The sequence below is a fragment of the Leptonychotes weddellii genome, chromosome 2, assembly GCF_054177405.1.
Source record: "Leptonychotes weddellii isolate Sample4059 chromosome 2, ASM5417740v2, whole genome shotgun sequence".
Taxonomy (NCBI): domain Eukaryota; kingdom Metazoa; phylum Chordata; class Mammalia; order Carnivora; family Phocidae; genus Leptonychotes; species Leptonychotes weddellii.
The window spans coordinates 118,675,186-118,702,082 of record NC_138370.1 but is presented as its reverse complement, the minus strand read 5'-3'; the positions used below and the strand labels follow the sequence as shown (position 1 = coordinate 118,702,082).

At 38.8% G+C, this 26,897-nt stretch overlaps 1 protein-coding gene across 2 annotated transcripts in view; it reads right to left on the bottom strand.

Annotated features, from left to right (window-relative positions):
- RASGEF1B (RasGEF domain family member 1B) overlaps window positions 1–26,897 on the bottom strand; it is a 520,818-nt gene that overhangs the window by 473,150 nt on the left and 20,771 nt on the right. The window contains exon 1 of one of the 2 annotated variants that reach the window (XM_081812259.1): window positions 22,145–22,159. The exons of the other annotated variant lie outside the window; for it this stretch is intronic. The gene's annotated coding sequence lies outside the window, so the exon portion shown is untranslated. Of the gene's footprint in view, window positions 1–22,144; window positions 22,160–26,897 lie in introns of those variants that run through there. 2 annotated transcript variants of the gene reach the window in all.

Sequence of the window (26,897 nt, the reverse complement as noted above, 5' to 3'; positions counted from 1 at the left end):
TTTACACCACAGAAAATTGGCAGATGCCAAACATGAAAACTGTTTGTTCGTTGTTGTTGTTTTTGGTTTTGGAGGTTTTTTTGAGAGGGATTGTTTAACATTTCCCAGTATACCATAACTGCATTTAGCACAAGGGCTAGCCTATAGTTAGCTCTCAAAAAATATGAGCTATTGGGGCACCTGGGTGGCTCAGTCGTTAAGCGTCTGCCTTCAGCTCAGGTCATGATCCCATGGTCCTGGGATCGAGCCCTGCATCGGGCTCCCTGCTCGGCAGGAAGCCTGCTTCTCCCTCTCCCACTCCCCCTGCTTGTGTTCCCTCTCTCGCTGTGTCTCTCTCTGTCAAATAAATAAAATCTTTAAAAAAAATGATCTATTATTAATAGAAAAGGTGATGAGTGTACCTTTTGCCAAGCTAAAGGATTCTCCCCCAACTTTTGCTAACCACATATAACTCTTGGCAATTCCACAAAGAAAATTGAGACAAACTACTCTTTGGTGACACCTTCAAGCTAAACATAAACCAAATTTCTCCATCCCTGGCTAGCTTTAACAATCCATATGTTCTTGGCCAGAATCACCTTGCCCATTTCAATCTATGACATGGCATTAAGGTGCCTTATAAGAAAATAGATTGTATATAACCTGTGAGCACTTTTTCAGTGGTCTTGCCAAACTCAAGGATATGTGGGTTACATATTTCTATTGAAGTCTTTAAATGAGTCCCTGCTTGGCAATCAATTCAAGGACAAAACTCTTAAGTACTCCATGAACAACACAGATATCTCAAAGACACAATTTAAAGAAATGACTGATGAACTCCTTCATCATCCCAACCAAGAAAGAAATCGATGGAATAGAATCGTGTCATTGTTTCCAGTTTGTTTGTAAAGGAGATGGATGCAAAGTGAGAGAAATCAATCAAACGTGTTTTCTTTTCTTTTTCACATTTATTGATAGAATTTAAAATCAAGTTAAATTTCCTAGAGTACTTACTGTATAGTCTCCTTCAGCAGTGTGGAAATGAAGAGAATGGATTTTTATTCCTTTTTTTTTTTTTTCACTTATTTTGTTTTTTAGTATTAGTAGGAGAAGTGAGTAAATCTACAAAGGCCAATTAGAATTACCAATGTACCAGAATCTGGCAATATGATTCCCTGCTATGAGAAACCCTAAATATTTCAGAAACACTACTAATAATGTTCTAAAATCTCTTTTTGCCACCCCTCTTAGAATTAAGGATTTGGTAATGTAACTCAATCCCACACCACATAATAGGCCAATAAATCACAGCTAGATCCTACAAGTCTCAGCCAAATATTTAGTCATTCACACACCACAGGCTTAGGGTTTTGCCCATCATTCTGGGTGAGATGTTCATTATTCTTATTATGTATCCAAATAAGTGAGAAAAAAGACAACTAGTCATTAGAAATGTACCAGCACACCATCCCTGGTTTTTATGCTTGCAAGTTTCTCCTGAATCAAAAAGCAAGTTGTTGTGCACATGGTACAGTAAACCTGAGGACTATTTCTAGTGCACTGCTATAGGTAGATGGAGTGTGAATGACTGGTTGTCCTAATATTTAGATTAGTGGTTTGGGGGTGAGGGCACACACCACTTCCAAAGAAGAAAATAAGACAGGTTTATGGCATTATCCACCAAGAAGAAAATGAAGGAAAACATCCTGCTCCAGAGTCAAAGATGGTCAAGAAACCATGGATCTTCAGAAACAGGACTGCATGGGCATAACTGCCCACACCCCCCAAGAAAAAAAAAATAGAATACACACTTTATTTTCTTTCTCCTCCATCAACAACAGAGAAGCTCTTGTTGTCCATGGAGCCATAAGAGTTCTCAACAGTGCAGGCTGCCATGCACTCCACTTCTGCCAGCTTCCTGAATTGAAGAAAGTGAGGAGAAAGGGAAAGAGGTGTCTTAGGAGAAAGGACACTTTTGGGAGCCAACAGCTGAGAACAGGTCCCTGTCTGAGAACAATAGGTCAACAAACAGCTCAACTGTATACACATCTGACCATCTCTCCGCCCCTGGGCTCCCACCCAAAGGGAAATCAAGCCTTTCCCAAGTCCATGTGTGCAGGAAAGCTAGAAAAACTAATCCTGAAGCCTGCCCAGCTTTAACTTCTCTCCGTGTAGAATCAAACTAAAAATGTAAGTGGGGCACTTGGCTGGCTCAGTCAGCGGAGCGTGCAACTCTTAATCTAGGGGTTGTGAGTTCAAGCTCCACATCAGGTGTAGAGATTACTTAAAATCTTTAAAAAAAAAAATTGTAAGTTAGTTTCTCTTACCTTCTCTCCAGCTTTTCAGAGAGTCAGTTTCCCAACTATGCTCTTTCCCATACTCACCTCTATCAAAGACCTATGTGAACTTGCTCATTTCACAGGTCAGGGCGGATACATTTCATCTCCAATTCAAACCTATTCATCACTACTGCTAAGACTTGGAGTTATCAGTTTCTCTCAGATTTAGAGTGCAGAGATGCAGGTTTGGATCCTATTTTCACTACTTATTCTCTCTTTAGCCTTAGATGAATTACCCTCTCTGAGAGTTTCTGCATCTAGAAATGAGAATATCTTCTTCCCCAGGTTTGTTGTAGATTAAATGGGATAATGAATATAAAATGACTGGTACATGACAAGCTACAAGCCTGAGTACGATTAAACATGAGACTTAATATAATTAAATAATTTAAATAAATATAGAGGAGGACCTCAAGAAGCCTGAGCCCAGGGGCCAGATTTAGTCTATTAGGATAAGGATGAGGCAGAAGAGGGGATGACAGAAGAAAAAAAGTCCTGTGGTTGTTTTGAATCCAAGAACTTGTCTCTGGTTGAGAGTAGAATTGAGTCAGTATATAAATAGAGAATTAAACTGCATAAAACATCTACAAAAACTGTTTATACAGTTAAAGGGAACACTTCTCCTACTCTTGATGAAGGGAGCTCATTTAGTGTTAATACCCATGACCTGTCTGTGGGAGTGACCTATCTGACGGATGAATTTGGAAGAATAAACTGGACATGCTCAGTTCAATTCTTCCCTTTTATTTCATGGGGTGTTTTTTTTTTTGGCTGTTTCTCCAGGGCAGCCCCAAGTCATCCCCTAAAACTCCCTATCTCGAATCCCCTCCCCCACTCACAGAGAGTCAGTCTTGGTCCAGCACAGCCGACAACTGAGTGGGAAAGTATGATTAAATATATCCTCCAACTGAGCATTTATGAATGATAAAGGCAGTATTTTGAACTCTCATCTGTTTTATTCTGTTGTCTTACTTCTCACCTTTCTTAGCCCTCAGGCAAAATGGAGGATGTTATCTCAGAGAATCCCTTCAAGGATCCCAACAAGCCCTACTGCTAATTATGGATACTGAAAAACTAACAAAGCAAAGGGAAAATGCAAAACTGGTCCAACTATGTCAAAGTAATACTAATTAGAATAAATGGCAGAAAATAGCATCATGACTAATTGTCACATGTATAATAACTACTAAAAATACCATTAATGTCAGTCATCTTATTTTTCTTTGAAATTTATTTGATTGTAACACCCAAATGTGTTTCCATATAATTAGGCTTCCTCTGTTCGTCTAGCACTGAAACATTACAAAAGGGAGAGAAAATGGCAACCACATGAGTGGATACGGTTTAAGCAACTTGGTTTAACTCCAGTCCTTGCCCCCAGCCTAGACCCTTGCCCTGTGGGATTTCCTGTACTGACCTACAGGAAGTCAATTCATGGCTTAAGTAAGTTTTGTATGCACCAAGGGATCTGCACCTTCCACCCTAGGGAGGTAGTTATTTAGAGAAAAAGCAGTTAAAATGTGAAGTTCATCATCAGTGGAAGCTCTCAGGATGACCCAAAGGACCTACTTCTTGCAGAGAAAATAGGACTTTAATTGACAGATTCGATCCCAGTTTCCTCTCTAGGGCCTCCCAACAGAGGTCATGAACTGTGATGTAACTGCATGGTTTCAAACCGTTTTCAATTCAGTTCACACCAGGCCCCCATGGAATGCACTTCAGGCCACCACCTCATTCTACATTCCACTCCCAATCACTCTGTCCCACCTCCCAGCCACCCTAGATAAGTGAGTGGGTTCTTTCTACTCGTGTACAAATACAAAGACTCAACTTTCTTGACACAATAATAAACATACTGAGAATCTGATGCGAATTAACCCTTGAAGCTAACCAAGGATCCTGGCAGTTCAGAGGTTCTATTTGGTGGTAATATCCTTAAAGTTTGGGGTTGTGTTTTGTTCACTTCTGAATCCCCAGGGCTTAGAAGGGCAGCTGGCATGAGTTTTGATGTATGATAAATCCTTGTAAATAAATAAACGAGGTATTAAGCACTTTAAAAGCAAATCTCTGCAACAAAACCGTTAGGAAATGCTCCATAAATTAACAAGACGATGACCAAGAAGGATGATTAAAGAGACCTGCTTATAAAGGTATAAGGGACTGGGACCCCCAACTTAGCCAGATTTCATTCCCTGAATGAAAATGAGGGAAGAAAATGAAAAGAAGAAGAGTTTCTTCTTTTATGCCCCCAGATGTGCTGAGCTGTTTTCATATTTGCTGTGTTTGGCTACTCAGAATCCACCTCTCTCCTCACCATGCAACTCTCCTCACTATGCAACTCTCCTCACCATGCAACTCTCCCATGGCCGCTAGGATTGGTTCAGGGATGATGCAAGAGGCTGAGATTCCACCTAAGCCAATGAGATGTGAGAACTGCTTCTTGAAGGCTTCTAAGAAAGATAGTTCTTTACTCTTCTGTGCCTACTACTGAGAGTTGTACTGTCTCCTCCTGCAGGACATAAGCAAGGAAGCAAGGAGCCCCTAGAAACGGCCAGCAGCTGTCTTACAACCACAAGGGAGGCCAGTCTTAGGCTAAAGCAGTCCTAACAAAAACAGAGAAGAGAAAGGTTGAGACAAAATGATGGTATCAGTGAACCACTGGCTCCAACCTGACCTGGAGCCTGACCTAACTCTGTGACTTCTCAGTTACATGAGCTAATAAACATCTCATTGATTTAGGCAAGTTGAGACCGGTTTTCTGTTACTTGCACATGGCTAAAGCCAAATTCACTGAATTGATCAAGTCAGCTCTTAATAAGTTGCCATGTCCTCACTGAGTTGAAAAGATTTAAACACATCAAGGTTAAGAGACCCACTAGGAGACTTTCAATGCAGTAAAAGAAGTGAGAGAATGCAAAAGCCTCACCATTTCCCAGCCTATGCCCTCACCTCTAGCCATGTCAGCCTCCTTGGATTCCTTCAGGCATTTACTTGCACTCCTTATATGTTAATTATGTTCAAGCCAGTGTCTACAGAAGGAACAAAAACACTGTCCTACTCTCTAGAAGTTTACAGATAACTACAGAACGTATAAAGGTAAAAATTTAGAAGTATTTAAAAATTAAATAATTATGACAAAGTATTAATACGGTGGATTTCCCCCATAAGTTGCCTTTAAAGACCACATTTTTTTTTAACCAATTACAGCTTTGATTTTAAAATAAGTTCACAATAGAGGCACCTGGGTGGCTCAGTCAGTTAAGTGTCCAGCTCTTGATTTGTGCTCAGGTCATGATCTCAGGGTCAAGAGATAGAGCCCCACATCCAACTTCTCACTCAGCACAGAGTCTGCTTGAGATTCTCTCTCTCCCTTTGCCCCTCCCCCCAAATCTCTCTAAAATAAATAAATAAATCTTTAAAAAACAATAAAGTAAGTTCACAATAAACGAAATATATTAACAATACGTGCCAAAGCATGGTTTGAAATCTAACAAAATAATATCTGTGAAACCTTTGTGCAACACAAAGAACCATGCATGCATGTAATGTTTTGTAAATAATAATAGCCAACATTTATTGGATGTCTACTGTATGCAGTATGCTGGCACATACTGAGCACTTTGTATACATCATCTCAATCTCCACAACAAATTATTGTTCTTGTTTTACAGATGAGGATGCCAAGGCATAGAGAATGTAATTGACTTGACCCAAATCATACAGTGAGAAAGCGAGGGGTTAAGACTTAAATCAGGCAAACTGACTTCAAATCCTGGGTCTCTCACAAGTGTATTAGTGTGTTAAAAGATTTCATATGGTAGTCAGAATAATGGTCCCCCAAAGATGTCCATGTTCTACTCTCCTGAACCTGGGACTACCATCAGGTTACACAGCAAAGGGGAATTAAAGTTGCTGATGGAATTAAGATTGCTAATCAGTTGACCTCGAGATGTGAAGATTATCCTGGATTATCCAGTAGGGCCCAGTACAATCACAGCAATGACAGAAGCAGAAGTCAGAGTGATGCAACATGACAAAGACTCAACTGGCCATTGCTGGTGGTGAAGATGAAGGAAGGAGCCATGCGCCAAGGCATAAGGGCAGCTTCTAGACCTGGAAGAGTCAAGAAAGCATATCCTCTCTTACAAAGTCCAGAACGGAATGCAAGCCTGCTGGCACCTTGATGTTAGCCCAGTGAGATACATTTTGGGACTTCTGATCTCCAGAACTGAAATACAATAAATCCGTTTTGTTTAAAGCCACTAAGTTTACGGGAATTTGTTACAACGGCAACAGGAAACTAATACACAGAGTATGTGTACATTTTCGCATCATTCAGGTAGAAAGATGAATAAAAGGAGCTATCCCCAATATACCACTTTAAAAAGGGGTAACAAAATCTAACCCCATAGGAAAAGAAGCATTGGCCTTGGAGACACCAGAGTCTGGTTCACACAGATAAGCAACTAAATTACCTGGGGCAAGTTACCCAAACTCTCCGAGTTTCCTCCTCTGTAAATCAAGGATCATTACTTCTCATAGGGCAGGAGTAAGGACCAGGAGAGAGTTACTAGAAAGAAGCTAAAACAATGCTGAGCTCTCACTGCAGAGTTTCCTGCCCATTTCTTCCCTTAAACGCCCAAGGGAACACAGAGAAAAAACAAGCTCATCTTAGGAAAAAGCTGTATGTTATGAATATTAAGGATATCAAATAATTTAAACATCAGTGTAATTTGTCAAATGGAAATGGTGTGTCATCCTGAAAAAGAAATCTACATAACCAAAATTTTAAGGCAAGAAATTTCTCATCCTGGTCTCATTCTGGATTTTGGGTCTTTCTCTCTCTCTCTCTCAATCGCTCTCTCTCTGCAGGGATCAAGTTAAAGTAAAAAGTAGTACAAATAAAAAGAAGGATGCAAACAGGTTGATTTATGTTCATTTTGCTGAGCAAATAACTAGCATTGCTTTCGTTACAGAGGCTACTTCTCAAGAGGAATATATATTTTTAAAACCGCTTTCTCTGGGGCTTCGATTCTGATCTGCATATCGAGGTTTTACCCTTTCCCCCGGTGACCCATTTGTCTGAGGGAGGCATTCAATTAGACTGCCAGAGCAAATTGATTCAGTATTGACCAGAAGAGCTTCTCACTTGAAAGATGTATTACACAGAGGTGGAGTTGTCACTGCCACAGGTCAATACTCCAAGAGCAAGGGCCCAGATGATTCAGGAATATGAAATGAGGAAGGGTCCTCCCTGGGCATTTGGAGCAGAAAAGCCCCCTCTTTCTCTTGCAAAATAAATAGCATGGGAGTGAGAAGCTCAATAAAAGGTGTTTTCATAAAGGCAGGAAACTGATGCCCATTCTCTGATGGTAGGGAATGAGCAAATTCCCTTTAGTGGGAATAAGGAAAATGAGAATAAAGCAATAAGGCAAAGCTTTCTTGGCCTCAAGACCCAAAACTGGGATTTGAGGTTTCGGTAACCTTATCCTCAAGGTCATTGCTCTTCAGTGAAATACCTCTGCTCTTTTCAAGTGCCCTGGCCCCATGGGCCCTTTTCTGTGGCCTTGCCTCTCCTTCCTCCATGGACTGCAGCCATAAAGCCCAGGCCTGACCAATTTATCAAAACTCTTTCTTCACACCCTTCACACATTTTGTTCATCTCTATAAACAAAAGATAGATACTCAGTTATTTTAGACAAGAAGTTGTGTCCCCTTACATCTAACGCATGAAAAAGGACTGTACACCCAAAGAGATAGAAATAAATGCTAATCAATGATAAGTATGCTTTATGTGGTACTCAAATTAAAGGGCAAGAAGGACACAAGCTTATGGTAGCCAATGCTGGCTTTTAATCTTTGTTATTTCTCAAATGATGGCTTTGATTTGTTGCAATGTTTTATAGCCTTGAATATCTGACAGAATAAATTAAACCCTTTCCAAGAGCCTTCCCTTGATTATCCCAAGTACCCATTATCGGTAAGATTGTCCTTTATATCCAGCTTGAAAAATCATAAAATTGGCTCCATTAAAATAATTAGGACCCCCACACACACCTTTGTTTTAAGATTTGTTTTAAGATTTACAGGACTCCTTTTTTATTTACATTTCACATCGTTGGAACAGGGTGACCATTTTTATTGTGTGGCACACATCTTATGTAAGACATGTAGTTTCTAAATGTCACTGGTGAAAGCTGAAATCCATTATCATTTACTCGCAGAAATGAAGCCCATCGTGCTGTGAACTTGCAGAAAAGAATAAAGAGGTTTAAGCCAGAATCTGCATAATCCCAGGCAGAGGCAGCAGCAACAGTAGGGAGAGGGGGGGAAAAAAAGGCATCATCTCTGATATGCAAAGCATGGAAAAGAATGGCATATATTACAAATCAGGCTGTCTGAATGCAGAGGGCCCAAGAATATGCTTAAATAAGTACACACACTCTAATGAATTGATTCAAGGCTTTGGTGATCATTTTCTGTTTCAAAAAGTTCCTCAGACATATATATGCACAACTCTGCAGTTAAAATACAGCACAGTTCCTTCAATTCTCATTTGGAATCAAATGTTAGATAAAATGAAAAACCCTGCCTTCAACCCTATCCAAAAAGAGCTTCCTCAGAGAATACTTCTTTTCCTTACTATTTCTTTCCAAATAAAATTCTAATATTACTCATATGCCTAGATGAAAAAAACATATTTCAAAGGGTGTCTGGGTGGCTCAGTCAGCTAAGCGTCTGCCTTCAGTTCAGGTCATGATCCCAGGGTCCTGGGCTCCCTGCTCAGCGGGGAGTCTGCGTCTCCCTCTCCCTCTGCCCCTCCCCCTGCTTGTACTCTCTCTCTCTCTCTCAAATAAATAGATAAAATCCTTAAAAAATATACATTTTGAGTATTCTAGGGAAAACAGGAACATTAAGGATGGTGAGCACATGCCCCAGGTGGAAAGGAGGATGACCTGTAATATTCTAGAACTCTGTTCAAACCAAATGGATAGATGGGAAAGTGAGTCTCAAAAAATCTGTTTCTCCTAACAATAATTTAATTTCGAATAATGGTATGTCAGCTCAGTAAAATGTTCGACAGCAAATAGAAATTATGTAAAACACATGGAAAAGAATCCATAAAACATAAAAGCGAAAGAAAACATGGAATTGTGCCTATGCTATTATTACAACCTTGAAAAATTATTTATACCTTTATTAAAAAGGTCATAAAGCACCATAATACATACAGATCTGATGACAATAGTTATTTTTGTGTAGGAGAGTGGTAGCGTTAAGAGAAGATGTTTTCTTTATCTGTCATTTCTAATATTATTACAGCAAGCACATATTGCTTTTTAATTTAAACTTTTAAAAATGTTTTTATTTTAAAGATCGAAAAGGCTGAAGACTCTAAACTCCATCTCCAACTTTTCTGTAGGAAAAATTATTTTCTCAAAGCACAGGATTCAAAGACCCGAAGAAAATACTACTGATTGGGTATGAGTATATCTGCTGCCCAGTGTTTGCTCATCATGAATTTCTTAAATTAGCAAAGGCCATACCTGCTTGGGAAAACTTGGGAAGAAAAAGTAAGAGCACCCAAGAAAGGAAAGTATCAGGTACAGTTGGACCCACTGAACTTTCTAGCACATTTACACAGAACATTGACACAGTTCAAGACATGGCACCTCAAAATATTTTAGGCTGAAGAAAGTTGACAAATGTCATGTGCAGGAAGGACTTTCTTTCCCCTGAAGAAGGTCATAAAACCTTCATGTGGTTGGTAGGTTCACTCTACTGGGAGGGAAAGAACATCTTTATTTCTAAGATGGAGGGACGTCAGAGGAATCTGAACAAACAGGGCTTGTTTCCTCCCAGTTTCCTACACCTAGTTCATACCCTTTTTTGTCCTCTCATGCTTTTCTGCAACTTTTCACTCTTTGTCAATCCTCGCGTAAAAGCACTCAGGGTTAACCTGAGTCTTCAGGTTTTCATTTCGTTATCAAGGCTGTCGTGTCATGCAGAGTCTTGAGAGGTCAAGATAACACTGGAGGCTTTATTAACATCTGAACAAATGTGAGTGGATGTGCTACTCACAAAACTGAAAAATTAATAACAATTGATTTAGACCAGGCGCCACAGGACACTATGTTGAGCTGCTCTTTTGAAGTTCTGTGGTGTTAATATCTTTTGCACTATCCTCTTGACAACAAAGACCAGAATATCTCTTCAACTGAGACTAGCAGATGTGACAAAATCAGGGAAGATTTCTCATCTGGCAAGTGTCTTTTAGGAAATAATCATGGTAAAAGGAAGTAATTTTGATGTTTAAGAAAAAATGTTGAGTTCTTATTTGAGTATCTACATGCAAATTAACCAAAGAGACACAAGAATAAGAAACACTAAAATGAACCACGTCGATATGTAAACAAGATGCCAAAAAGCAGAGAAATCTGATAACCAAACTCTCAATTCGGTATATTTACAGCGTAGGTTGAATATTTTAAAACTTGAGCTAAATACCTGAACACGTAATGGTAAAAATGGTATACACTTTAAGGATGAGATAAGAAAGCCTACTGATACTTGTTAATGGCAAATCTGCAGAGTAGTAAAATCAACTTTTGGAGGAAGGTAAAAAACATGTAGCTGCTTATTATTATTTGTTTATTAAAATAAAAATGAAAGACAATTCACATATGAAACTACATAATCCTGACTTTTGCAGTATAGTTTTGGTAAAGACAGTAGAATTCACCAAATATCCTATCTGCTCCCTGACATAAGGAAAAAGCAGCCCAAAGCCTGGGCCACGACCAGAAGAAGGACAGTGTCTCAAACCACAGCAGCTTTTTCATGAGCAACTACTCTGTTAAACCACTGAGATTTGGGAGTTATGTGTTCCTACAATGTGACCTAACCTAGCCTGGCCTGACTGAAACAATAGTCAAATCTAACTTTTCTTCTGCCTTGCCAGAAAATTGATAATTCAGGGCGCCTGGGTGGCTCAGTCTAGCGTCTGCCTTCGGCTCAGGTCATGATCCCAGGGTCCTGGGATCGAGCCCTGCATCGGGCTCCCCTGCTCCGCGGGAAGCCTGCTTCTCCCTCTCCCACTCCCCCTGCTTGTATCCCTCTCTCTCTCTGTCTCTGTCAAATAAATAAAATCTTTAAAAAAAAAAAAAAGAAAATTGATAATTCAAAGAGTGAACAGTGCTAATTTTTTTAACATCTATGAGGAGAAGCAAGGGCTATTCTAAATATTGAGGAGTTTAGTACACATTGTATCAATGGAATTCAATCAGTGTTCCATAGGGAAAAAAAGGGTTCCTTAGTAAAATAAGTATGGGAAAGAGAGATATCCCTTTCCGAGAGATTTAACATGGAAAGCCATCTATTAAAGGCTCTGAAAAGTCCTACCCCAAAGAAATAGGCACAGCTTTGTCCAATGCAGTATTTTGCAAGTGAATGAAAAATATTTCCATCAAAGAGAGCTTGAGAAATGCTGTGTTCTAACCCGTCCCCACAAAAAAAAACTGAGTTGCTTACTGACAAAATCTGCAACCAGCTAATATTAAAATTTATTTGCATTCCCTAAGCAAAAATCACCTGGTGAGTGGAGAAGGGTGATAGTCAAGATATTTAATAACAATGTATCCCACACATGGACCAATCAGAATCAACTGCAAACCCGGAAGATACCCCCCAACTTGATACCCGAGCCCTGGACATCCAGTCTTCCAGGCTTTGACTCTTTAATTGCTGCACTGTAGGGAGGTCCAGGGTGCTGAAGGCACCCAGAGGAGAGGAGCTCAGAGCAGTGGCAATACACCAACTGGTATAGTTTATATTTTTGTCTGATACTAATTAAATATCAACTCTGCCTATGGGTAAGTCATAGGTAATTTATTTACTTTAACATTATGATTTGAACATTTCTTCATCTTCAATTGCCTAAAAGGCTTAAGTCCTGTTTAATACTTTATTTCTGAAGACCTTTTATTTTAAGTGGGCGGTCAACAAATTTAACAGGTACTGAAGTCCAGAAAATGTTCATTAGGCATCTCCCAAGTGATAGGCACTGTGGTAGGTGCTTTCATAAAATTAAACAAGAAAACATGTTTTCTGTAGCCCAGGACATGTTAAGACATTTAATTAATACATACTTGCAGACTGAAATATTAATAATACAATAGTCTAGCTGGATATTTGGCAAAGGTAGTTTGAGAAAAAAAATTTTAAGTCTCTTTCATTGTAAATTGAAACTAAAGACATAGCATGAAAACCTATCTTTCCTTGTATGGAAAACTTTTTGGCTTTGTTAAAAGAGTATCTGAACATAAATCTTTTACAGGTAAAAGAGGCTTACCGAAAAAATATTTTTAAAGGTTATCTTAGTCATCAAAACATAACTGTGCCAGAGGATTCTTTAGAAATTGATTCTCCTTACCACCTGGCATCAAGTCATTGAACTATGCTTTCAATAAGAAGCATTTTTTTAAAATTTGGGAAGGTTCTGGAACATTATAACATGAGTTTGGAATGAAGTGAAGTGGGAATCAATTCAGCTAATCTTCTACATCTCCTTGACAGCCAAAAATTCATATCTATCTACTCACAAGATATTTTAAACCCTGTGCTGGATTCAAACATCCAAGAAAATGTACTATTCATATGACACTTCAGGACCCTACTCTAAACAGAGTCCTTTAGGTAGCTGAGCTGATCAATAATGACCTAAAACATTTCTCAAAAACCTCAGCCACTACCAAATTTAATTTATGTAAATGAAGAACCAACGAAGATTGATCCAAGAATCATTCCTGGCTTTGAGAAAAAGCTGTCATCAGTGTTTGCTTCTATATCCTTTAAAAGGAGGGCAGAAATTTGAGGCATTATTCCAGAGAAAGAGGAGTCCTGGATTTTACCAAATAGGAATTCATTATATCTTCCATATTTATGCCTGATTCTTTATTTTGTTTACATCTCCTTAAATTCTAATCAGGTTTTTATTTTTCACTCAAATGCCCTGGACAAACAGGGGAAATATCCAATCTTAATGGCTTAGTTCCATGGAATAGTTCTGTTGTCATTTACTAATTCTGAGTTTGTTGGGAGCTTCATTCCACTAGGATTAGCCATAAATATCCCAGTTTATAACTCCTTGGTTGAAAATACAAGGCCAGACCCTGCCATGATAAAAGATGATGAAAAGTTCTTAATCAGTGCATGTGGGATAAGCTAGTCAGATTTGTTGTTCTGCTGTGTTCTATAATTTTTTTCTGTTTAAATTACAACTCAGAGTTCAGGGAGTACTTTCAGATTACACAGAATTAAATTTAAAATTCTAACTTGGGGGCACATCCCTGACATAATTAGCAGTTAAAATCAATACGGACCCCTATTGTTAAGTGATTACTGAGATAATCCTCAGCTCTAATGCAATATGGTGGGTGAGGTAGTTTCCACTTATGTAATTTATTCTCCATTGTGAATTATTTTCCTTCAGTTGGATTTATTTAATACAGTGCTGCTTTATACCCTTTAAAAAGTGTCAAGCAAACATAGTGTACCTATTTACATAATAAATCAATAGTTCCATCACCATTTATTAATTCTGAGTTTGCTGGGAGGGACTGGAATGTTAATGTGAATTGAATTTCTCACTGACTGAGAGGAAACCAGGAGATAATTAGCTAATATCTTGAAAACCTTTCTAAAATGTACGCATTTACTTCCAGTTAAACATGATGCACTGAACACCTTCTCATACTCCACTTTTAGGAAAGTGGAAAAAAAAATTTAGGAAAAGACAGAAACAAAATATTGGAGAATGGAAAGCAGACAGACAAGTGGTACTGACTTAGCAGACCTGAGGAAAATTTAACCCTAAACTGGTAGTGAAAGAAACCAAGGAACCAACCAATTACTTCCTCAGAATGTTGAAAAGATTTGGTAATTAGAGTTACTAAGTACCTCCAAAAGAGTGGGAAATTGGGCAGGGTTAAACAGGAAGATTGGCTAGGAGTCTGCCTAAGATTGTATGAGATCTCTCGATAAGTTCCCTACCCTGAGGAGACTCTCGATCTGGGAGGTTGTGAACTAGGGGCCACCAGGGACACAGAGAATAAGGGATATGACACAAAAATAGGTGGAGTACATAAAAACCATATATTGAAAGATGAGATTCTCAGCTTCTCATTCACTTTTGCTTCCAGAACTCACATAGCTAGCTTTATACTTCTCTCTCTCCCAACAGGCAAGAGTTTGGGAAATTTCTCTCTGGACGAACACCAGCCCCAGAGAAAGGAGCCATGGTGTCCATGGGGAATTGCAGGACAGGGCAGGGGCAATGAAAGGGCCTGGCCCATTCATCCTACACTAAAGCCCTTCAGTTCACAAATCACACACAGGACTTCCAATCAGAATTTTAGTGCCTCATTCTTCAATGTGAAAAACAGAAAAATTTTTTCAAAAAAAAAAAAAAAATCTCTCAAAATTTATAGAAAAAATGCAGAGAAAAGGTTTTAAAAAAAACCATCACTAATGTTCTCTGATTGATAAAAGAAGATACTGAACTGAAAGAAATAAGAGAAAGAGTCTATATAAAAGAAGGATTATCCAAGAGAAACTGCACTGGACAAATTAAACAGGCAAGGAAGACTTTATTCAAGATGATTGCAATAGGGATTCAAGACTATTTCACGTAAGGGAGAGAGACTGAGCTCAACTCTGAATACAGTAGTGACTGCTGGGGATTTGTATCCAACAGGTTGAATTGAGGGAGTCATCAGATGGAAATTTCAGATGGAATACTAAAAGGAAATTTGTTAGGTATGGAAGATAGGAAGCTGAGGAACTTCATTGGATATCAAGCATTGGGGGTGGGAGGAATTCTCACTAAACTGGTTTAGCAGGATTCCTGCTAAAACTGAGCTGGCAGGCCAAAGAAAGCCATCCCCAAAAAGAGATTTCAGCAGAGCCCAACTAAAGTTTGGTCAAGGAGGGAGTCCTTATCATCATTCAGAAATCAAAAATTAGTTCTTGGGAATTAAAAATGATAGAAAATAAAAAATTTTCAATATGAGAATTGGAAGATAATAAGTAAAATAAAAAATACAATAGAAAATGGAAAAGATAAGAAAGAAAATCAGACACAAGTGCTCTTGCTCTTTGCCCAGCCTCTCTACCAGCTCAGTGATGGGCTCACAGGTTCCCAGAGACACAAAAAAACAGGGTCTCTATGGAACTATCATCCCTGGGGGCTGGCCTGCTATTCACAGAAAGTCAGCTACATTCTAGACAGTCAAGCCTGGCTTAGAATGGGTCCAATAACGCACCACAGGCTCCCAGTTCTCACTCTTGGTGTGCAATTTGCTCCCATGCCAACCTCATAATTAAAATATCAAAAAGTCATGATGTCACCCACTAAAGCTCCAAAGGAATGAATTAAATTTTCAAACATTCAAGCATGGCAATTACAGCCTTTCCATACTTCAAGGGTTTGCAGGGTAAATGACCCCAGTTAAAGTATTGATTTACTATTTGAAACCTCCCTCCCCTCATTTCCCTTAACCCTTTGTATCAGTTTTCTATTGTTGTGATAAAATACCACCAATTTAGTGGCTTAAAACAATATAAATGTATTACCTACATTTCTGTAGGTTGGAAGTCCAACATGGGTCTCACTGAAGCTAAAATTCAGGTGTCAGAAGAGCTGTGCTCCTTCCCAGAAGCTTTAGGGGACAATCCATTTCTTTGTCTTTTCCAGCTTCTAGAGGAAGTCTTCAATCCTTGGCTCCTAGTTCCTTTTCATCTTCAAAGCCAACAAGTCTAGTCCTTCTCTGATCACATTGCTCTGATTTCTGCTTCCCTCTTCTACCATGAAGGACCCTTGTGATTACATTAAGACCAGCTGGATATTCCAGGACAATCTCAGCATCTCTAGGTCATGTGATTAGCAAATTTAATTTCATCTACAATTTTAATTCCTCTTTGCCAGGTAACCTAACACATTCATAGGTTCCAGGGATTAGGACATGGACATTTTTGGTGGGCCATTATTATGCCTGCCACATCTCTATTAAGAGTAATTCCAAAACTCTCCCTTTAAAAAGATGTCCGAGAAAGCAAGTAGCAGTAGTAGTTATTTCAAACACTGTTTGTTGAAGTAGTAACAAAAAAATGGTATTAGGCCAACAATTAACTTGTACAGATACTAGTAGCCCATGTCTATAATCTCAAGAAAAGTATAAAAAATAACCATGCACAGGAGCTATGTATGACAGTCAAAAATATCAATCAATTCACTTAAAAGAATTAAGCCAAATTTTAGAGAAAATTTAAAAAAAACCCACACAAATGCTCCATGGATTGTATGAACACAGTATTTCTCGATTACTGAATCTCAAAGAACCTTGTCAATTTGAACTCAGTAAGCCTTCTAGGCTGGCAAAATGGTTAAATCTCCATGGTTGGGACTCACTAAAACTTGATTTCTACTTCCTGAATTGATGTTAGACTTCTGTTAAATCTGAATCTTTAGTGAGCAGTAGAATCATCAGAGATGCTTGTTAAAAACAAGAATCCCAGATGCTCCCACCACCAGAGACTGTGATTCAGTAAGTCAAGTAAGGGTCCAAGGAATCTCTATTTTTAATGCATGTAACAGGATGTTAAAATGACAGCATCTCTATATCAGTTTCAACTAGGGTGTCATATCAAATAGGATACCAGCAGGAAACAGACGGCACACTGAAGCTGGGTAACGTGAGGAAAGTTTAATAAAGGGAGTATTTACGAAAGGTGAGGGCAGAGTGCAGTGAAATGACAAGGGGTAATGCAGAGCCTCAGGTCTCACCGCAGTAAGGCACCAGTCAACGTCCTTAGACCCAGAAAGACAAGGGAAGAGAGCTGTCACCAGAACCAGAAGGAAGAGTCAGGTAGAGAGAACTGCTTGACAAAAGCTATGGCCTTTGTTGAAGGATGCAGGCAGCCCCCAAAAAATCCAGGAGAGAGGGAGCCAAGGAATTACTAACCCAACCCCACGTTCCCCCCTTCTTCCTGGCTTCTTCCCAAACTCCTCATTGTCCAAACTCAAGAGGGAGCCAGAAGGCAAGGGAGCCCCTTTGTGAAGTCATTATATATCACTCTCCGGGGCCATACAAGAGGATGGGTAGAAATGGGGAGTGGGTCTAGAGGGGCAAAATGAAGATATTCTGCACAGGCACCAATATGACAGATATCAAAGTGAGTGTAAAACACACCCATTTACCCTCCCCTTCCACGTGCAGAATTTACAAAAGAAATGTTTCAAACCAGTTCCATGACACTGAATGCTTCATCTGTACAAGGAAATAAGAAGCAGTCCTAAAGCAAGAATTGCTATGGAGCAGACCTCTGAATAAAACCAGAAGAGAGGGGAAAAAAACTAAAGCTGTAATCTGCATCCCACATGCCATGCTTAATCAATGAACTGGTTATATGATACAAGAATTCTGAGGCAGATTGTCTGGAAAAAGTTTTTGTAAAACACTGCTCTGGACCATTTAAATCTGCCCAGGTATGATAAAATGGACAAGGAAAAAAGATGATTCATCATGGTGTTCTTATTCTTGGCATTAAGAGTTAAATGGAGTGGTTAAAAACAAAATTTCTAGGTGCAGACCGCCTGTAATAAAACCACATCTCTGCCATTTATTACCCAGGTGATCTTGGGCAAGTTATCTAGCTTCTTTAAGCACCAAGGTCACCACCCATGAAATAAGTATAATAGTAGTACAAACCTCCAAATATTGGTAAGACTAGACAAAATAATCCAGTTTCTTTAGCAGAGTGCCTGGTACACAGTAATACATAGTAGCAGTTTTTAGTAAAAATAGCTAGTAGCTAAATTAGCTAACTAGTAGCTGGTTTTATCATTCAAAATACATTTATAGAGTTATTACTACATACTATATTTAAGAGGTGGTATGCAAATAACCAAATTCTAGTATAACACCCAATTCATCTAAACTCATCCTCTTTTGTTTCCATAAATCATTTGTATTACCCTCAAATACTCAAAACCTGAATAAATACAGAATTTTGATATATGAGGCTTACTTACTGGTTCTCCTACAAGGAAAGGTGATAGGTTAGTTAATAGTTGTTTATTAAGAGCTCAGTTTGGATTGGAAGCTATATTAAGTGCAGTGAGAAGTATTACCATTCAAATAAAATACATATGTGCTGAGGGGATGTTGCCCAATGGCTACCATCAGAGGGAATAAATAGCATTTAATAGAAGACTTCCTGCAGAATTTGAGTTTTGAGCAAGATAAGAATGGAAAGATTAATTCTTACTAACACAGCTGATGTTGAGAGGTTTTTCAGACAGGAGACAATAGCCTGGCAACAGCGGGGAACTAGGGATTAAACAGTCCTAAACTGGGTACCACACTCAGCAAGACTCAAGAGAGGAGCAGATGGGCTGTACTGGGGACAAAGAGGTGAGGTCAGATGAGGAGAATACCTCTTCTTGCTGCAAATCATCCAACTACATTGAAGTGTGCTTATACACAAAAATGTATGTGATCAATAGTAACTTCTACAGTTTCCAAAATGAGGACTTTCTGAATCTCTCTGAAGATTAAGTGAAAATGGTTATTGTAAGGCAAATATAAGTCATTAGTGATTACTGCTATTAAAAGTTCAGCTTTCGGGGCGCCTGGGTGGCTCAGTCGTTAAGCGTCTGCCTTCGGCTCAGGTCATGATCCCAGGGTCCTGGGATCGAGCCCCGCATCGGGCTCCCTGCTCGGCGGGAAGCCTGCTTCTCCCTCTCCCACTCCCCTTGCTTGTGTTCCCTCTCTCGCTGTGTCTCTCTCTCTGTCAAATAAATAAATAAAATCTTTAAAAAAAAAAAAAAAAAAGTTCAGCTTTCTCTACAGCTGAACATAGAACACAAGAAGGAACTTCAGGGATTAATTATATTTGCGAGGACTTTAAAAAATTTCTCAGATTCCTATTTTCCTCTCCTGTGAATCAGGTAAAATTGCTAATACATTCACATTTCATGGTCTAACAGTACACTCACAATAATGATTCTGCAGAAAATGCCCTTGGAGTGGGATAGATTTGGGGGGATAATTAATTCTGCTTCCTTCCTCTCTCACTTACCCCAGACCACTACCAGCACTACTTCTAATCAATTTTAAACTTGAACAAAAATCCATAAGGTTGCAAATGACCAGATGACATGTTTATTTCTGCAGTGATTAATTTCCTCAAAAAAAAGAGGGCAAAGTTCCAAAAGAAATTGGATTGGTTTAATTGACACTCTCTACATATGAAACCAATAAAAACGCTAAAAAAAAAAAAACTTTTTACCTCCTACATTTCCAACCCAAATGATTTTTAAGACAAAGAAGAATAAGAGATCAGGGAAAGAAAAGAAAGCAAACTCAGCTCACCAAGAAGACTTTTTTAAAAAGTGTTCAACATGGCAAAAGTAAAATTCCTTTATAATTCTGGTGATATTGAATAAAACCAATACCTGAATTTTAAGTAATGGTGCTATATCAGAAATTTTTGAGCAATTCTCATGTTTATAGGGCAGAAGAACAGAAATTGACATGTGGCATATCTGAAATGCATAAAAATGATATACATACACTGTCATCATATTTGCAAATTAAATAGTAAGGAAGTAATGTATCCTAAGCCACAGATAGACACATCCAGAAAAATTAAATGCCTGCATTAAAGAATCCCACCAGCAAGCTACCTCCAGCTAAGCTAGTTTCTTTTATCACAATCTAGTTTCCATTTCATTAACCTTTGGGTCAAAGCTTCCAGAAAACTGTTGGCTATATCTCAAATGAAGAGATAAATGTGAAAAATAGACTGATGGGGAGGAATTCTGGGACTATGATGGCAGCCACAATGTAGTTTTTAAATCTCCCCCAAAGGCCCCCCATAAAAACAGAGCAACTAGGAGAACAAAACCAAAAACTCATGAGCAATATTAACATCAAATGGTGACAATTAAATGACAAGATTTCCCCAGGAACCTGAAAATTTGAGTGGATGGGGGTAAACCACGAGCAGCCACAAGACCCATTTGTTATGCCATGTAGGAGGAGAGAGAAAAAAGCAAAGGGTATATCTGATGAATCTGAGAATAGGAAAACTCAAAAATTGTCAACAAGTGCTTACTGGAAAGCACAGTGGATCAATGTGAGGACAGTGGCTGAAACTCAGAACTCAGGGCATTCCTATTTATAGTGCAAGAAGTTTTCAGTAAGGTCTGAAGGGGCTGAGGGAGCTGGGTCCCTACAAACTCTCAAAATCAACCAGCCAAAGCTCCCTCCCAGAATGAAATCCACAGAGGATAAACTGTTGGGAAAAGATGCCAACTTGAACAGGACAGGGATAACAGAGACGAAAAAAGAAACAATCCAGGTAAAAAGTGGGGAAGAGAAACACACATAAATAGAGTTAACTTGGTCAAGGTCATCTGGTCAATCCAGCATGGCTATTAAGATGAACCCAGTCATCCAAATCTAATGCTTTTTCAAATTTTACTCAGATGTCTATTATCATGTAGGCTAAGACTGAGAATACTAAATAAAATGAAGCTTAAGAAATGAACAGAGGAATGGTACACTTAAATATAGTTTTTTAAGCTATAAGAGTTGATGAGGAAAAAAAGTTTTATGTCAGAAGGCTGAATGCCACAAAATAGCTTCATGTGACTACCATTCTGCTTCATAATATAACATAATGGCACCAATCATTTATTGAAGGTTCAGTCATTGCCAGGCTTTGTTCCAGGTACTTCATATGAATGATCTCACTTAATCCCAACAACAACCACCATTATCCCCATTTTCAAGATGAAGAAACTGAGGGGCGCCTGGGTGACTCAGTCGTTAAGCGTCTGCCTTCAGCTCAGGTCATGATCCCAGGGTCCTGGAATCGAGCTCTGCATCACGCTCCCTGCTCAGGGGGAAGCCTGCTTCTCCCTCTCCCACTCCTCCTGCTTGTGTTCCCTCTCTCACTGTGTCTCTGTCAAATAAATAAACAAAATCTTAAAAAAAAAAAAAAAAAAGATGAAGAAACTGAAACTAAGAAAAGTAACTGGTCTAAGGACACAGTTAATAAATGACAGAGCCAGAATTCAAATCCAGATCTGCTTAATTCAAAGCCTATTTATGTAACATCTGTTTATTATTTACAATAAAAACTCATATAGTAAAATAAGATGATGTTGAAAATTAAAACCTGGTATTATATTAACAAACAACACATTCTAAAATGACCAAGCTTTGTATTTCACTGTATCTCTTAATAGTTTCCATCTAAAAGATACAGATAAGCAAAAAGAATTCCTTGAGGTAAATAGGTAGACTGGTACCTTAAAATAGCCGACAACAGAAGTTTTGTTCATTCACGTCTCCATAGGTCTTTTGTGACAAAAGAAGGACTCTTTCTGACTGCAGGGATAGGATACTCCCACTGTATATATGCAAATCCTACTTAACCTTCGAATACCAGTTCATTCCCTTTTTCCATGTTCTTTTCTCCTATCACTCTGGAAATTACTTCTACTTTTACTTAATTCCTACAGCTATACTTATTGCATGTCAGCACATTGTTTAGCATATAATTATTTCTTCAAGAGTATTTGAAGTATCAGAGACCAGATTTACCCTCCTACCTGAAACCACCAAAAACCAACCAACCAACCAACAAAATACATAAAAACAATGGTTTTCAACACACTGGATAGCAAGCAACAAAGCACAGTGCTCCCTGGGAGACAAGAAATAAGGTGAAGCCCCCATTTGTGCCAGTATACATACCTGCCTTGATTGAGAGAGTTTCCAGGCTGCAGCCCAGAGAGAGGGAATCCAGGGGAAATCCAGCTGACTCCCTGAGATGAAAGGACAGAGCTGAGAGTCTGGGGAGACCGAGGCAACTGAAATTTGTACAACAGAGTACCAAAAAGGAAAAACTTGCACAGAAATAGAACTCCAGAGATCCTCAGAGGATCTCTCTAAAAAAATTCAGCAGGGAACTGATTTGAACATGAATGTGAGAAAATGAGCTGAAGCTGGGGAAAGAACAACCTGAGAGGATTAGAAAGAACAGTACATAGAGCTCACCTAGGACTGGGAATAGTGCCTGTTCCCACAAAGCAGGTGAGGAAACATCATAATGCATGAGTCACTGAGTAGGGTGCTTGGAAGAGTGTTGCCTCAGAAGTAAGGAATAATTAGCCTGAGACTAAACACACTTCGAGGTCACCCTAACAAATTTTTTTAAATAATAAAGCACAAAAATAGTTATGGAAATCCAAAAATGTCCAGCACTCAAAAAGGCAATGTCTGGCATCCAGTCAAAGATTATCAAGCATGCAAGGAAGCAGGAAAATACAAATCTTAATGGGGAAAAAAATCAATCAATGAAAATTGGCCCAGAACTGACACAAATGTTAGAAGGACATTATAGTAGTTACAACTATATTTCATATTTTCAATAACTTAGTAGAGACAGGGAAGACATGAAAAAGACCCAAACTAAACTTTTAGAAATGAAAACTGCAATGTCTAAAAGGAAAAATACACTAGAAGTGATTAATGGCAGATTAAGTATATAGAAGAAAATATTATTAAATTGAAGACATACTAACAGAAACTTTCCACAATGAAACATAAAGGGAAAAAAGAATTTTAGAAATAAATGGAAAATCAATGAGCTGTGGAACAATTTTGAGAGGTCTACTATGCATATATTGGAGTCCTGAAGAAGAGGAAGCAGGAAATTAAAAAATTTTTTGAATAAATATTTGATGAAAATATTAACCCACAGAACCAAAAAGCTCATTAACCTCAAGCAAAAGAAATATAAGAAAATGACACCAATACACACCATAATCAAATTATTCTAAACAATGATAAAAAGAAAAAAATTTAAAGCAGCCAGGGAAACAAAGACACATTACATAGACAGGAACAAATATAAGGATGACAGCAGATTTCCCATGGGCAACAAGGTACAGGAGAAGACAATGAAGCAATATCTTTAAAGTAATAAAAGAAAAATATGTCAATATGATTGCTTACATAGAAAATAAAATAGAATCTACAGAAAAGCAACTGGAACTAAAAAGTAAGGTTTACAATGTTGCAGGATCAAAGATCAACATACAAAACCAACTGTATTTTTATATACTCCCAATGAACAATTAGAAATTAAAATTCAAGGGGTGCCTGGTGGCTCAGTTGGTTGAGCATCTGACTCTTGATTTCAGCTCAGGCCTTGATCTCAGAGTCATGAGTCCAAGCCCCATGTTGGGCTCCACACTGGGCATGGAGCCTACTTAAAAAAAAAAAAAGAAAAAGAAGAAATTAAAATTCAAAAAACAATGCAATTTACAATAACATTAAAAATATTAAATACTCAGGGATAAATCTGACGAAAGATGACCCCAGATGCCTCTTCTTCTTTTAAAGAGTTTATTTTTTAGAGCAGATACAGGTTTACAGTAAAATTGAGTAGAAAGTACAGAGTGTTGGAGCACCTGGGTGGCTCAGTTGGTTAGGTGTCTGCCTTCGGCTCCAGTCATGATCCCAGGGTCCTGGGATCGAACCCCGTGTCAGGCTTCCTGCTCAGCGGAGTTTGTTTCTCCCTCTCCCTCTGCCACTTCCCCTGCTTGTGCTCTCTCTCTGTCAAATAAATAAATAAAATCTTAAAAAAAAAAAAAAAAGGAAGTACAGAGTGTTTACATAGACAACTGATATTTAACAAAGATAAAAAAGCAATTTGGGGGCACGTAGGTGGCACAGTCAATTAAGTGCCCTACTCCTGTTTCCAGCTCAGGTCATGATCTCAGGGTCATGAGATCAAGCCCAATGTCAGGCTCTATGCTCAATGTGGAGTCTGCTTGGGATTCTCTCTCCCTCTCCCTCTGCCCCTCCTGCTCATGCTCTCTCTCTCTCTCTCACTCTCTCTAAAAAAAAGGGAATAAATAAATCTTTAAAAAAAATTTTTAAAGCAATTTGGTGGAGGAAGGATCATCTTTCAACAAATGGTGGGAATAATTGCATATCTGTATGCAAAAAAAAAAGAACTTTGGTCTATGCCTCACACTAGGTGCAAAAAGTAACTCAAAATGGATCAATGACCTAAATGTAAAATGTAAAACAGAAATTCTACAAGAAAATATAGGAGAAAAGTCTTCGTGACCTTGGATTAAATATTTCCTAGATATACCAAATGCATGATCAATAAAAGGGAAAACGGTAAATTGAACTTCATAAAAATTAAAAACTTCTTCTTGTCAAAAGAACCGCTAAGAAGAGGAAAAGATAAGCCACAGAGTGGGAGAAAATACTTGCAAATCATTTATCTGATAAAATAATTGTATCAAAAATAAAGAACTCTCAAAACTTATTAAGAAAAATATCAAAATGGGCAAATGATTTAAACAGACATTTCACCAAAGAAGATATATGAATGGCAAATAAGCCTATAATAGGATGTTCAACATCATTAGTCATTAGCAAAATATAAATTAAAGCCACATGAGATACCTCTACACCCCTATTAGAGTGGATAAAATTACAAGGGCTAACATACCAAGTGCTAATGAAAATATAGAGGGATTGAAACACTCATACACTGCTAATGGAAATGTAAAACCAGCCAACCACTTTGGAGAACAGTTTGGCAATTTCTTAAACAATAAGCATACACCTACCAAATGATCCAGCCATTCCACTTCTAAGCATAACCCAAGAGAAATAAAAGTGTATGTCTACTTGTCCATGAATATTCACAGCAACTTTAAGAGCCAAAAAACTATAAACAATCTAAATGCCCAATGACAGGTGAATGAATAAACCAGTTTCGGCATATCCATACAATAAAATACTCTCAAAAAAATACAGAATGAACTATTGATACACACAATAACATGGATTGATCACAAAATAATGACAGACAAGCAAGACAAAAATGAGTAAAACTCTCAACACAGAAACACCAATCTCTGGGTGTTTTCCCCCCGAAAGAGGTATATTTGCATACTTTAAAAGCTGCTGCCTAACGGTCTAGCTTCCAGTCAGCCTAAATCTAGGTGCTAATGGAGATCCTCCCCTTTAGGAAAATAACAAGTCTTGGCACATGTTTACCTACTGGCAGCCACTAAAAATAAAGTAGGCTGCTTGGACCATCACCAAGATTTGAGAGACAACCAAGAGCTACAGAGTTGATAGTAAGGTTCCATCTCCTACACGAGGCCATTCCTTCAAGATGGAGAGTTGGCTGTTTTACATAATGCATAGAAACCAACACAGAGATCAAAGAAAATTTAAAAAAAAAAAGATGTAAATATTTTTCTTTGATGCAAAACTCCAGAAAATGCAAACAAACACTTAAAGACAGAAGACAAATCAGTGGTTGCTGGGGACAAGTGGGAAGATTATAAAAGAGTACAAGAAAGCTTTTGGGAGTGATGGATATGTTCATTATCCTGATTATGACCATTTCATATGTATATGCGTATGTCAAAACCTATCAAGTTATATACTTAGAGCAACTGTACACATTAATAGCAAATTACCGTATGTCAATTGTAGCACAATAATGCTTTATAAAAATGAGTGTTCATTTTTAAACAATCCATAGTACAAGATAAAAAGGACAAGCCAGGAGAATGTCATGAATTCATTTTTTCCTAATACAGTTAGGAGTAAATAGTATGCACATACAATGAATATACAGGTGTAGCTTAAAAGATGGGTTTTTTTGGTTTTGGGGGATATTTTTGTGGGGTTTTCTTGAGGGGGTTGCTCTTTTCCCAACAGATACATTTGGAAGACAAAGGTTTACATTTCTTTTAATTTCCTTATATTCTAAAAATAATCTTATTGGGGAGAAGGAAAGATGGCAGAGGAGTAGGCGACCCTATTTCAACTAGTCCCCAGAACTGAGCTGGATATCTACCAAACCACTCTAAGCACCCACGAAACCAGCCTGAGATGTAAGAAGATCTGGATCTCTACAAACAGAATATCGCAGGCGGTTGGTTTTGAGGTACGAAGCGGGGAGCCGTGATTCTGCGGGCAGATATCGGAGGATAAACGGCAGTGGGAGGGAGCCTGGCTGTGGGGATCCTACACCGCCTGTGAGCAACAGCCTCGCGCGCTGCGGACAGGGCACAGACTCGCAGCAGGGTCGCGCCTGCGAACTGGGAGCGGCTGGCGGTTTTAGAAGCACAAAAGGCAGAGACGTGCCCTGACCTGGAGGCAGGACTGGGAGCGCTGCGGAGGGGCGCACAACCAAGGACGCTGCAGTTTATAGCTGCACGGACAGAAACGGAGACGGTGTGGCCTGGAGAGCTCACTGAAGAACAGACTGAGGTCTCTCTGCTCTGAGGCAGAGGGTTGGAAACGGTCTCTTCTGCTCTCACTCGCAGAGCCGCCAGGGAAAGCCGCCAGAGAACAAAAGCCCCAAAAACTGATTCCCGCTGAGCCCATCCCCCGCCATAGGGGGGCAGGGCAACTCTGCCCAAACAGGGTTGCCTGAGTAACAGTGCGGCAGGCTCCTCCC